This window comes from Nyctereutes procyonoides, unplaced genomic scaffold (assembly GCF_905146905.1).
Source record: "Nyctereutes procyonoides isolate TBG_1078 unplaced genomic scaffold, NYPRO_anot_genome, whole genome shotgun sequence".
NCBI classification, from domain to species: domain Eukaryota; kingdom Metazoa; phylum Chordata; class Mammalia; order Carnivora; family Canidae; genus Nyctereutes; species Nyctereutes procyonoides.
The window spans coordinates 1245633-1257971 of record NW_026575115.1 but is presented as its reverse complement, the minus strand read 5'-3'; the positions used below and the strand labels follow the sequence as shown (position 1 = coordinate 1257971).

General features: G+C 35.1%; 1 long non-coding RNA gene and 1 pseudogene across 1 annotated transcript in view; one reads left to right on the top strand and one right to left on the bottom strand.

Moving 5' to 3' along the window:
* The window catches only part of LOC129515078 (uncharacterized), a 449457-nt gene that overhangs the window by 12145 nt on the left and 424973 nt on the right, over positions 1-12339 (top strand). The gene's annotated exons all lie outside the window — the stretch shown is intronic.
* On the bottom strand, positions 7149-7519 carry LOC129515077 (40S ribosomal protein S25-like; annotated as a pseudogene).

Genomic DNA, 12339 nt, shown 5'->3' with positions numbered 1-12339 from the left:
CTCATTATTCTAACCACCTCATATGGTGTAGTGAGGACAGAAGAACCATTTGAAAAAATAGGGAAGTAGGGAAAATATATGCAATTTTGGATACGTTGAAAACTGAGGATTAGCATGTACAGCAGTACTTTCGGTTCCTGCCTATTTTTTTGTTGCAACAATAAACTAACGTATTAGAAACGTGATTCACTAGTCTTTTAAATGGCATTTCTGGAATCCGAGCCAAGGATTTTATTGCCCAAAGTGATTGATGGAAATTTTTTTCTTTCCTTCTATCCTATCTCTTTCCTCCCTCTTTCCCTCTCCACCTCTTTCCGCCTTCCTTGCTTCCAACCGTTCTTCTCTCCTGTATGACTCACCATCTCTTACCTATCCGCATGTATGACCTTTACCTGGACAGGCATCCATCTGTCTACCCATTATCTATTTTCTCACTTTTTCGCAACAGAATTTATGTCACTTTATAACATAAAAACAGGAGATAAATTAAAATCAGTTAGTAAGGAAATAAGCTCAGGACAGTAGTATGAAGAATGACTAAGCAGGTGAGAATAGTGTGTGAAAAAAATGTCTTGTAGAGCTCAGCAGATTACTTTGTCAGTGATCATTATTTGTAGCTGGTCAAATGGTTATTTGTGTTGAAATACAATCTTAAGTTCAGGTCAGGATACACTTACTATCCATTCTTTGAAAAACAGTTTTATTTTGAGATTTTAGTTGTAAAGAAAACAATAAGGTGTTTAGAGCAATTTCATCATAACAAAATGGCATGCATGCAGATATATACGTTTTTCAAAATTAGAACGATTTCACCTATACTTTGTATGTTTTAGGATGCAGATAAGCTGCCAAAGATAATAACAGGAAATGCCTCTTTTCTGAAAGAACACCACACAAAAAGCTATAGATAACATGATATTTCTGTTGCAGGAGTCTTTTGGAGTTGACAGCACACACGAAAAATTATAGTTTCTCATGTATTTTTGACTGCCATCTGTTGTTTACTAAAATACTTCTTTTGAGAGACATTCACAGTCTCTCATGTTTGAAAATGACGGCTGTACCTAAGAAGGCACTACTAATTATGCATGTCTATAAACCAAACAAAAGCCATGCTGTTAAATAAAAATTCCTTTAAAATTATTGATCGGTAGAAAAAAGTAGCAGGAATTTTATAGTTTTGAATTAGTTTTTTCAGCTTACACCTTCTTACTCCTTTTCTCTATATAACCCGAGCTCCTAAATTCATTTACTTTTAATACTAAGAAGTTAAATTTGTTTTTTGTTTGAGTGTGGTTGACACACAAAGTCAAATTAGTTTCAGGTGTACAATCTAGTGATTCAGCTTCTCCGTACATTATGCTGAGCTCACCACAAGTGTGGCTAATATGTCACCATACGACGCTATTGCAATATCCTTAACTATATTCCCTATGCTGTGACTTTTACTCTGGTGACTTCTTTATTCTATAAAAAGAAGCCTGTATCTCCTGACCCCCTTCACCCATTTTGCCCATCCCCTCACATCCTTCCTTTCTGGCAGCCATCAGTTTCTTCTTTGTATTTATAGGTCTGATCCTGCTTTTCATTGTTTCCTCAACTGTTTTGTTTTTTAGATTTCACATGTGGGTGAAATCATATGGTATTTGCCTTTTGTAGTCTGACTTAGCATAATACCCTCTAGGTCTGTCCATGTTATCACAAATGGCACAATCTCATTCCTGTGTATGGATGGGTAATGTTACATTATATGTATATTAAGTACGTTATATATATGTTATATTGTAAGTATTACATTTATATAATATATACCACTTCTTCCTTATTCATTTGTCGAGCATTTAGGTTGTTTCTGTATCTTAGGTATTGTAAATAATACTGCAATAAACATAGGGCCACATGTACCTTTTTGAATTAGTGTTTTCATTTTCCTTGGGTAGATTCCTAGTAGTAGAATTATTGGATCATGTAGTATTCCAATTTTTAAGTTTTTGAGGAACCTCCATACTGTTTTCCACAGTGGCTCTACCCATTTACATTCCCACCAACAGTACCTGCGGGTTCCTTTTCTCCACATCCTCACCCACACTTGTTATTTTTTGTGATTTTTTTTTTTAGTCAATCTGACAATTATAAGGTGATATCTGATTGTGTTTTTGATTTGCATTTTCCTGATGGTGAGTGATGAGCATCCTTTGATGTGGATGATGACCCTCTGTATGTCTTCTTTAGAAAAATGTCTATTCAAGGCCTCTGCCCATTTTTAATCAGATTGGTTGTTGTTGTTTTGATGTGTTATAGAAGTTCTTTATATATTTTGGATATTAACCCCTTATTATATATGTCATTTTTGGATATCTTTGAAATATCAAAGATACAAAAAATATCAAATATCAAAAATCTACCCATTCAGTAGTTTGCTTTTTTGTTTTGATGTTGGTTTCCTTCACTGTGCAAAAGCTTTTTATTTTGGTGTAGTCTCAATATCTTATTGTTGCTTTTGTTTCCCTTGCCTTAGGAGATATATTTAGAAAAATGTTGCTATGGCCAGGATCAGAGAAATTACTGCCTATATTCTCTTGTAGGATTTTTGTGGTTTCAGGTCTCACATTTAGGTTTTTAATCCATTTTGAGTTTTTTTTGTGTAATGTTAGAAAATGGTCCATTTTGATTCCTTTACATGTAGCTGTCCACTTTTCCCGGCACAATTTACTGAAGACACTATTTTTTTCCTTAGTGGATGTTCTTGCCTCCTTGGGCATAAATTAATTGACAATATAAGCATGGATTTATTTCTGAACTCTCTATTCTGTTCTATTGATCTGTGTGCCTGTTTTTGTGCTAGTACTATACTGTTTTGATTACTAAAGCTTTGTAGTGTATCTTGAAATCTGGAATGTGATTCCTCCAGCTTTGTTTTTCTTTCTCTAGATTGCTTTGGCTATTTGAGATCTTTGTGCTTCCATACCAATTTTAGTATTATTTTTCTGGTTCTGTGAAAATTGGTGCTGGTATTTTGATAGGATTTCATTGAATCTGTAGGCTGCTTTTTGTAGTGTGAACATTTTAACAATATTAATTCTTCTAACTCATGAGTATAGTATATATTTCTGTTTGTGTCACTTTCCTCAGTGTTTCACAGTTTTCAGAGTACAAGTATTTTATCTCCTTGGTTAAGCTTATTCTTAGATATATTTTTTTAAAGATTTTATTTATTTATTCATGAGAGATACAGAAAGAAAGGCAAAGACATAGGCAGAGGGAGAAGCAGTCTCCATGCAGGAAGCCCAATGTGGGACTCAGTCCTGGAGCTCTGGGATCATGTCCTGAGCCAAAGGCAGATGCTCAACTACTGAGTCACCCAGGCATCCCAGATATTTTATTCTTTATGTACAAGTGGAAATGAAATTGTTTTCATAATTTCTCTGCTTCGGTGTTATTAGTGTATAGAAACACAACCAGTGTAGGGTTATTAATTTTGTATCCTGCAGTTTCCTGAATTCATTTATTATTTATTTTTTTAAACAAGTCACATTTTTTTAAAGATGTATTTATTTATTTATGATAGACATAGAGAGAGAGAGAGAGAGAGGCAGAGACACAGGAGGAGGGAGAAGCAGGCTCCATGCTAGGAGCCTGACTTGGGACTTGATCCCGGGACTCCAGGATCACGCCCTGGGCCAAAGGCAGGTGCTAAACTGCTGAGCCACCCAGGGATCCCCTCATTTATCATTTCTAATAGTTTTTTGGTATTGTAAGACTTTCTATACATAATATAGTATCATCTGCAAATAGTGACAGTTTAGATTCTTTACCAATATGGATGCCTCTAATTTCTTAGTCTTGTCTGAATACTGTGGCTAGGACTTCCGGTACTGTGTTGAATAAAAGTGGCAAGAGTGGACATCCTTATCTTGTCTTTCATCTTAAAGAGAAAGCCCTTAGTTTTAAACCATTGAGTATAATGTTAGCTGTGGGTTTTTCATGTATGGTCTTTCCTATGTTGAGATACATTTCCTCTAAACCCACTTTGTTGAGAGCTTTTACCACAAACAGATGTTGAGTTTTTTCAAATGCTTTCTCTGCATCTGTGGAGATGATCATATGGTTTTTATCCTCCTTTTGTTCATTTATCATGTTGATTGATATGCAAATAGTGAGGCATCCTCACATATCCAGAATAAATCCCATTTGATCATGGTGAATGATCCTTTCAATGTATAGTTGAATTCAGTTTGCTAATATTTTGTGAAGATTTTTGCATCTGTATTCTTTAGGGATTTTGGCCCGTGGTTTTCTTTTTTCCTTGTGATGTCTTTGTCTGGTTTTGATATCAGGGTAATTTTGGCTTTGTATAATGAACTTGGAAACTTTCCTTTCTCATTTATTTATATTTTGCAATAGTTTTAGGAGACCAGGTATTGATGCTTCTTTAAATATGATAGAATTCATTTGTAAATCCATATGGTTCTGGACTTCTACTTTTTAGTAATTTTTAATTACTAGTTCAATTTGATACCAGTAACTAGTCTGTTCAGATTTTTTGTTTTCCCCTGATTCAGTTTTGGAAGACTGTATGTTTCTAAGAATTTATCTATTTCTTCTAGGTTATCCAACTTTTTAGCATATAATTTTTTGTAGTATTCTCTTATAATCCTTTGTATTTCTGTGGTGTCTGTTGTTATTTCTCTTTTGTTTCAGATTTTATTTACTTGAGCCCTTTCTGTCTTTTTGTTGATGAGAGGCAGGAAAAGGGTTTATCAATTTTGTTGAAAGTCTGTTCTGTCTGGCATAAGTATTGCTACCTCAGCTTTTTTTTCCTTTCATTTTCATAGTTAATATTTTTCCATCCCTTCATTTTCAGGCAGCATATAAATGTGTCTTTTTTTATGCATTCCCTATGTCTTTGATTAGATTATTTAGGCCATTTACATTTAAAGTAATTATTGATAGGTATATACTTGCTGCCATTTTATTCTTTATTTATGCTTGTTTTTCTTGTTCTTCCATGTTCCTTTCTTTGTCTTTTGCACTCTTTCTTTGTGTTTGATGGGTTTCTATAAAAACCCACTTTGGTTTTCCTTTTCTTTATTTTTCTGTATATCTATCATAGATTTTGGGTTTGTGGTTATCATGAGGTTCATAGATAACATCCTAGGAATATAGAAATCTGTATTAAGTTGATGGTCATTTAAGTTCAAACACATTTAAAAAAAAGTTTTTCATTTCTGTTTACTCCCTCCTCCACATTTTATATATATATATATATATATATATATATATAGTCATATTTTACATCTTTCTTACATCTACGTATGTACGTATTGTATGTATACATCTACGTATGTATGTATTACGTTTTCTTACATCTACGTATGTCCACTTCTTTTCTACTTAAAAAAAGTCCCTTTAAAATTTCTTGTAAGGCTGGTTTAGTGTTGATAAATTCCTTGACCACTAAAATTCTGGTGGGCACAGGCTAGTGTGGTCCCTGGGCTCTCTATGCAGTGGATGCCCTGACAGGAAAGGCTAAGCTAAAGTGGGTGCATCTTGGGGCATCCTGGGAGCATTCAGTGAGGGTGTGCCCTGATGGGGCAACTGGAGATGAGGTGGTATGCCAGCCAGGAGGTTCCTGGGCTCTCTCTGCAGAGGGTGCTCTAGTGGGGTGGCTAGAGCTAAGGCAGGATACAGGCTGGGGTGTTCTGGGATACCCTGCACAAAGTGCACCCTGGCAGGACAACTAAAGCTAAAATGGATGTAGGCCAGTGTGAGTTCTGGGCTCTCTGCACAAACTATGCCCTCATAGGACAACTGAAGCTAAAGTGGTGGCAGGCTAGAAGTTCCCAGGGCTCTTCACACTGGGATGACCTGATAGGACAGCTAAAACTGAACTGAGTGAAGCTAGGGTACCCTCAGGCAACTCAGTGCAGGGGATACACTGTCAGAGTAGCTGGATCTGAAGCAGGCAGCCAGGATGATTTGTTTAAAGTCCAAATTCTGGAGCCCTCTGTGCTAAGAGTGCCCTAGCTAGCCTACTGAAGTTAAAGTAGTATGGGCCTGGAGTGTTCTAGAGTAGTTTGCACCTATGATATGTCACCTGGGGATGAAGGCTGGAACTGTAGTGAGCACAAATGGGTGTTCGGGTGCACACTGCCCCCTAGCCACCTTGGTGGGACTACTAAGGCTGCTGTGGGCTAGGAGTGAGAGCTTACTGAGGCCTCAGGCTGGTTAGGACACCCACACAGTGCACTGGTATGTGTTTTCAAGGTGGAAGGGGAGTTGAGACCACCTCTCTTAGGCCTCCCATGTGGAGAGAATTCTCACATCATCCCTGCCATTTGGTGAAGTTTTAGAGCTGTCTCATTTATATGCTACTTGTTCTTTTAAAGGGGCTTTTTTTCTGTGCCTAAGGACAGAGGAATATGTTTCCTCAGTACTGTCCCTCCCGACTGTGGTTTGCAGCATTGGGTATGGGGGTTCCCTTTGTTACTGAGTCTCTAAGTCTCCAAGTGTCTGTCTCTCTTGCTATTCTCTTTGCCATTCTATCTTTTGTTATGCAGAAGCTGTTCAGAAGGCCCTCAGTTCTTATTTAAGAAGAATTGCTCTGTAAATAGGTAAAATTTTGTATGTTCTGGGGAGTAGGTGAGTTCAGGGTGTTCTAAGGTCATTATTTTGCACCCAACCCCAAATTCATTTAGATAGAACAAAAGAGCAAGCAATGGGCAAAAATGAAGGTAGAAAATTCAGGTGTCACAGGCACACATTCTGGGAAAAAAAACTATATTCAAATCATTCTAGAATTAAGAAACCTAAATACCCTGTCCAGAAGCAACCTGGGTAAGCTTTGTTTAAGCTTTGTTTAATTAACATTCTTGAGAAGAATTATTTGTTACATTGGTCTAAGTCATGTATCAACATCTCAAAATAAATTTTGTCTTGAATTGCCCTCTGCAGAAGATAAGAGTACCTGGTATCATTGTTTTTAAAGATTGTTTACTCAACTCTCTCTTCATCACCTGAACAGCTAATCAACTTTTTCTTAATTATGGACTCTTGAATTTCTTACTCCTTAACTGCTCTTTCTCTCTAGTTTTTTTTTTATTTAATAAAGTTTTATTTTCCAAAATGTGCAGTTGGTGGGATCTTGCTCATGCATCTTCACCAGGAGCTGGGGCATCTCCACCCTTGGTGTTTCTGGTGTAAATTACTTGAGCTCTGTGCTTTGAAACCAGTTTAATAAGTCCTTTACCGAGGAGCTCCTGAAGGGCTGCCCTGTCCAGAAAACCTCAAATCTTCAGTCTCTCAGAGACAACAGCTGGAGTTATAAGCTTAATAGTTGGGAACTTCCTTACAGTTTGTCATATGTCGCTTTGTCAAACACCAGATTATTAAGCTTGTCCCAAACTTTGCCTTTGGACCACTTCTTTTTGTCCTTGCCTCCAGATTTGTTCACTGGGTCTTTGTCCTTTTTGGCTGTCTTTCTGGCATCTTTCTTCTTCTTGTCGTCCTTGGGTGGCATAGCGAAGCTTGGAGAATAACAGCCACCCCTGCGGCCTCGCTAAGATGTCGGACAGAAAAGATGATCCTTCTATATATTTATTGGACCTTTTCTTTTTATCATTTTGGCTTATATCACTTAATTTTACAAATGGAGTGGAAAACTCTTTTTTTCTATTTTCATATCAATCAAAACAATCTTTATTCCTAATGTTATGACACCTATAATAGTATTTAATTTTAACTGCATTTTGAGACATTCAAATCTCCCTAGGACAGTGGTTTTCTAAATGTGGTTCCAGCAGCATCAGCAGCACCTGAGAAGTTGTTCAAAAGACAAATTCTCAGGCCCTGCTCTAAGCCTACTAAATCAGAAGCTGTGGGAGTGGGGCCTAGCAATCTTTGATTTAACAAGTCCTCCAGGTGATTATAATGCTAGTGAGGTATGAAAACCACTGCTTTAAAAATTCCAGTGCCCAAGCCAAGCCCCAGAACAATGATTTCAGCCTCTCTGAGTGAGACCTAGATTTAAGTATTTTTTTTTTTTTTAAAAACCTCCCTTGGTGTTTATGTGCATCCTAAGAACCACTACTCGAGGAAAAAACATCTGAGATATTGGGCTTCTAATCTTGAGATGTTTGGGTCTCTTCTTCTTTAATGTCATCTGCATACAGCAGATGACAGGAAATGTTACATATATCAGGGAAATGCACTAGCAAGTTTAGACAAAGCTTAGAAGAAACATATATTCTGAACTTAAGGTAATGTTTTTTAATGACCAAACTTGGGATCAGTACCTTCTATCAGATCACTTCTGCTTATTCTCAATATCTGAATCAGTCCTCATATTCTTCCTCCTGCTTCTCTGATTTCCTCTCTTCTTTAAATCCACATGAATTCTATGAAGGTTCCAACTCATCTTTTTACCCATAAGCTTTGCTTTATCAATTTCTTCATCCATAACATTGATCTTTCAAAAAACCCCTATTTGCTTATGTATATCTTTTGTTTAAATCCCATCAACAGCTCTTTATAACCTACAAGGTAAAATACATGTATGTTTGCATGATTATTTTCATCCTCGATCCTCTCCCCATCATGTTCTGTCTCCTAATAGTATAAAATAACTTGGAATTCCATGAATAAGCTTTGCCTTTGTTAATGCCTAGCACATTTTAAAGTCCAAATAAGTGTTTTTTTTTAGTGAATAAATAGAACTATTATTTAGTGTGTTAAAATATAAAGAGTAGGGATTTCAGCTTCTGCTGATGCTAGAATGGCTTAGTCCAACTAGCCAGTTGCAGGTAACAGTTGTAAGATCTCTTCCATACCCTAACTCCCTCAAAACCTCCAACTATTTGAAGTCAGTGAGAGAGTTGCCAGAATCAGACAGAAAATGGAGGAGTATGTACTCTTGAAAAACAAACTGAAGTAGACCAATACTATAAGAGATACTCATAGAAGCCTGTCAGGCTAGAAGGAAACTACACAACAGATAGAAAATTGGATCTATAGGAAGGAATGAAGATCACTGGACATATAAATATGTAGTCAAACATTTAAAAATCTAAATATATAAATACACAAACACACATAATTTATTTTCTTAATTTCTTTAATAAAGTAATAATTATAACATATTGAGGGATTTATAATGTGAATAGTTGTAGTATATGTAACAATAAGAGCACAAAGAACAAATGTAAATATAACTATATGGTAGCAAGTTTATTTTATGTGAAATAGTGCAGAATTAACATTAAGTAGACTGTGTTCATTTAAATATGCATATTGTAAACTTTAAATTAACCACTTTAAAAATAACACAAATCACTGAAATGCTAATCAAAGTAGGAATCAAAGGAATCAAAGTAAAATTCTAAAAAAAAAATTTGAATTTCCCATTAAAAAACAGAAAATGGGGAACAAAGGAGCAAAAAACCCATTAAGAAAAATATAAACAAATAGTAAAATGGCAGGCCAAAATGAAATCTTATTAATTACATTAAATATAAATGCCTAAATTCTATAAATAAAAGCCAAAGATTTTTAAATCAATTAATGAAGGAAGACCCAAGTATATAGTCTATAAGAGATATACATTAATTACCAAAAAATAAGCAGGTTGAAAGTTAGAATTTTAAAAAAAGATATGCTATGCAGATTGTAATAATAAAAAGCTGGAATGGCTATTTTATATGTTAGGGGAAAATCAACTTCCAGACAGCAAATTATACCAAATGCAAAGAGGGCAATTGAAAATGATAAAAGTATTAGTGCATCAGGAAAACATAAAAATTGTAACTATGTAAGATCCTAGTAACAGATCTTCAAAATACATGAAAGAAAAACTGAGAGAGCAAAATAAAAATAGACAAAGCCATAAGTATTATAGGAGACCTCAACACCACCTTTTCAACAGAACACATAGACAAAAATAATCAGTAGTGATGTACAAGATGTGAATGACACCATTAATCATGTTGGCCTCAAAGATGCTATTAATCATGTTGGCCTATATATAACGATATTGCCAACAATTGCAGAATAGACATTCTTTTCAAATGAATGTGGAACATTCACCCAAATAGACCATATCCTGGGCCATAGAAATGTGTCAATGCACAAATTTGGAAAGATTGAAATATTTATAGGATATGTTCTTTGACCATGATGAAAGAGATTAGAAATAATTAACAATCCATATTTTTAAAAAGAAAAGCCCAAAATATTTAGAAATTTAAAAAATGCATTTTAGAATAACTCATAGGTCAAAAAGAAATTAAAGGAGTAATTAGGAATTGATTTGTAAATAGGAGAATGAACAAATTATAGTGTATTCATACAATGGAATTCTACTTAGCAGTAAAATGAACTCCTGAACAGCATGAGTGATTGCCTCAGGCATCCTTTGAAGAAAATAAGCTGGTGTAAATATTTTGAAAAAATAAATTCTATGATTATATGAAATTCTGCAACTACTTTAAGGAGAGAAATCAGAACAGTGACCTTAGGGGTGAGGGAATTGTAATTGTGAAGAGAAACAAGGACAATTTCTGGGAGATGGAAATATTCTATATCATGAATAGTTTGGGTTATATAACTGTATCCATTTGTCAGAGTTTTTTCACTGAAATTTCAATGCCTTTAGTGTATGAAACACGTCAAATGAAGACCCATAATAATAATAGTAATAATCATTATTTTTACCCATAAAATAGTTGTCATTACCATTATTATTGTTAATATTATTGAGTGGGAAATTAGTCAAAAGCATAGATATATCATAATGGCAGAATGTTTATAATTATTGAAATTGTGTGATGGTTGGTGGAGATTCTTTATATTTTTATGCTTACTTCATATGTATACAGCATTTTCTATGATTAAAAGAGAAGAGAACACAAAAATAGTGACCATCTCAGATGTTCTTTTTAACACCATTCAATAACTGATATAACCTGAGAAAGGTGTTCTCAAAATTAATGCAAGGAAACATTAATGGCCTTTTTCCTCTAAATTTATTTTTATTTTTTTTTTTTAAATTTTTTTTTTTATTATTTATTTATGATAGTCACAGAGAGAGAGAGAGAGGCAGAGACACAGGCAGAGGGAGAAGCAGGCTCCATGCACCGGAAGCCCGACGTGGGATTCGATCCCGGGTCTCCAGGATCGCGCCCTGGGCCAAAGGCAGGCGCCAAACCGCTGCGCCACCCAGGGATCCCTTTCCTCTAAATTTATTCTGTAGTCTAGATATTTTATAAGGAAGCTTTTTTTTCTTAATGAATTAAAAATCTTGATGATAACAACAAAAAAATTATTAATCTAAGTCTTCACCATTCAAAATTCATTTGTTAAGATATCACAGAAAAGACAGCATCCACATTATATACAAATCCACTTGTACTTCACTCAATATTTCATGAAGCTAATCTGACCCTTGGGAAAGTTCTGAAATGAACTGTTTTTATTACATTTTTTTCTCATTTTACAGAGGCTATAGTATATGATGCAGAAATATGGCCATTGTGAATGGCTATGTCTAGAATTATTAAATTTATTGCTCAAGCCCTCTGGGTGCTTCATTTTATAATTATATTATGCTGACTTTCTTGTTCCTCACAATTCATAATGATTGTTGCCCAGTGTATAATTTTATTAAAGATGATGTCAAATTGAATCTATATTCCAGTTTGCAGAATTTAAGAGTTTTATGGTTTTTGACTTTCAGTTGTTCTTATACTTCAGCCACAATCACTGCTTGATACCTTATAACTAAGGACTAAGTTGTAAAGTTACCTACCAATGGCTCACCTTAAATAAAATAGCAGAGGGATAATATACAGTCAAAAAATAAATTGGCATATAATGGAACCAGAAAAAAAATAATGGATTGTCATTTCTGCAATATATGGGGAGTCATGATCATCATTTGTGACTTCCTCCCTGTCTCTGCATTTCATGTGTGCTTTGTCTTTAGGTAGCAACCCAGCTGGTCAGGATTCATTACCAGATGGTATAACTTAAACCTTCACACCCCCAACAAATTCTGAGCATTTTTGTGTCATGCCCATATAGGGTAGCACTTGTCAATGAACTTTCTTTTCTTAAAGACTTTAAGTTTTATGACATTTTAGGCTTACAATAAAATTAAGAGGAAGGTGCAGACATGTCCCCAAACCCCCTGCCCCATATATGCATAGTTCCCTATTATCAATATCAGTCATCAGAATGGTACACTTTTTGCCAAGTATAAATCTCCATTGACACTTCATAATCACTCAAAGTCCATAGTTTACATTAGGGTTTCCCCTTGGTTGTGTATTTAGGGTTTTGGACAAA